Raw genomic sequence first — 2,531 nt, 5'->3', positions numbered from 1 at the left:
TTAAGTCTCACTGGTAAAATATCCAGCCTTATCAATCATTCAATATTATTACTTTGTTTTTTTTTAAATTATGGAATAAGAGAGACACGTGTTTTCCCTCTCACTTATAAGGATTACTTTTACAATTTTTATTTGCTATGGAAATTCCCCAGTTTGTAATGATAAGTTATGCTAAATGCCTTTTATCACCTTTTTTCACATCATCACAACCAGACGAGTTTTTTTTTTTTTACTTATTTATAATTGATATCAGCTCACTTTTCATCACATCCATAAAAATGATTGCATTTTGGATCTTTGTGATTATTTTCTTCACTCTTTTTTCACTTCTGAATTTTAGCTGCCAAATTTGGACCCAAATTTACTAAATAGTTATTGAAGCATTTTCTCTTCACATTGTTCTTATTTTTTTCAGTAGATTAATGAAGTATGTTTTTCACTATGCTGTGTTATTTCAACTAGTGACTTTTTTCTCTGTCCATTTTTGATTGATCTTTGTTTTTGGAATTGTTCACAGTGGTTATTTTTCTTTTAACATGCATGTAAAAACATGTAAACCAGTAAGAACTGTCTTTCTTAGTTCACCCTTCAGCCCTGATAAAAGCAGATCTCTTTTGTTTGTTTTTGTTTTGTTTTTTTTTAACAAAAAAGACCAAAAAAAAAAAAAAACACCTCACCAAAAACTCACTAACTGGCTGACTGTTTAAAGATGGAACCCATCATGTTGTTCATGCAGAGAAACATCCATGGGGGCGGAGGTGTGGGGGTGGTTGGAAACTCTTTTAGGTGATATTATTTCAGCATCGTGAACCTTGTTAGCATACTTACAAAGAGCCGACAGCCTCAACACAGAACAACATCATTATAAAAGAAATCTCTCCTTTGTTAACGGTGACTCTGCCAGACTACTTTGTATGGCTGTTATTTCATTTTCTGGCAGTCTCTGGGATTTTTGGCAGTAAAAACAAAAGGAAAAACAGGAAAATGTGACTATATGGAAAGTAGGGTCATTGCACCCCTTGGAGACTCATAAATATCTTTTGAGAAATCAAAAGAAAAGCACCCATGCAGGACCTGCCCCTGTGGCCTGGTGAGATCATCACTCCATTTTCCCAAAATAAAATATGCAACTAAAGCTAAATCCGCAATGGCAAAATAAGAAAGTCCAAAGTTTTTATCATGGCGAAATAATATAAAATGAAGACGTTTGGTGGATTGTTTTTAATTTAAACCTAAACATATACTGTAAAAACAACAAACTGACATGCAAGAAATATCCAATGATCTGACTTTGATTCTCTTCCTGTTAGGTTGTGTTGAAACAGGTGATCTTTCTGAGCTATAACTCACCTCCATTTTGTTTGCATTTTAATGACTTCCTGTTGTCCCCTTTCTCACAGAGTCCTGACATAGAATGCTGTCAGGTGACGGCAGTTTTGGTCAAAGTCATCGCCCAAAACAAGACCGAACAAAGAGCAGCATTCACGTGGGACCACGCTGCTTTTCTTGTCACAGTTAGCATTAAAGGTTAAAGTCTTTGCTGAATTCTCAGAGGGGGTGGAGTTCAGAGCCGCTGCCTTCTGACTGATCTTCAAAAGTTTGAGAAAAGAGTTAAAGAATATGCCTGTCGTGACAGGCTGGATATGTATGCAGACTAACAGCTTATAAACGCTTCATGTGATTGATTGATGTATGATGTAATGTATAAACACTCTTATCCCCTTTTCCTTTGTGATCTTGAAATATTTTAGCAATTTGGTTTGAAAAAATCCAAAAATTGTGAATATTTTTCATTTTATATGCTTCACTGGATTTTAATAAACGCCTGTTGGCAAATCATTGGATATTCAGCTTTAATCTATTTCCTATACTGTCACATTGTGGCCCTTCACAGTTTTGGCAGCGTGCTAAGCATCGAGAGTCCCCGTTTGTTTGTGTGTATGCTCTCCTCATGGAATCTCTGCCTGCAGTGACTGATTCGCTTTGCCATCTTAGTTTGTCACACTGTCTGTGTGCGGCTCTGTTTGTGTGGGAGTGTTGCCAGCAGCTATTTTTAACTTCTCTTAATAGAATCACATCAAACAGAAAGCTGGATGTTTTGGTTTTTAATATTGTTGTGGAGTTAAAAGTTTTCAGATCTAAATATATGAAGTTTTCCTTCTTTCGTGACAGTATAACCCTTTTTTACTGTCTCTACAGTAGCTTAGAAATCTCAGAGACTATTTTTCTCCTTATAAAGGTGAAGACATCCTTATTGGGGGAACATTGACTACTTAGGGCAGGGGGGGGTCAAACTCATTTTGGTTCAGGGGTCACATTCAACCTGTCTAATCTCAAGTGGGCTGAACCAGCAGTGTTGGGACTAACGCCGTTTAAGTATAACGGCGTTACTAACGCCGTTATAAATCAAGTAATTTAGTAATCTAACTAATTACTTTCATCCTCGCTGTAACGCCGTTATAGTTACTTCGTGTAAATCGTGGCGCGTTACTTCAAAGTTTGATGATCTTGCTGGAGCTGGGCGCTTCGCA

Source organism: Oryzias melastigma, linkage group LG14 (genome assembly GCF_002922805.2).
Source record: "Oryzias melastigma strain HK-1 linkage group LG14, ASM292280v2, whole genome shotgun sequence".
In the NCBI taxonomy this organism is placed as follows: Eukaryota; Metazoa; Chordata; class Actinopteri; order Beloniformes; family Adrianichthyidae; genus Oryzias; species Oryzias melastigma.
The sequence above is the reverse complement of the archived record's forward strand: the minus strand, read 5'-3'. Positions refer to the sequence as shown.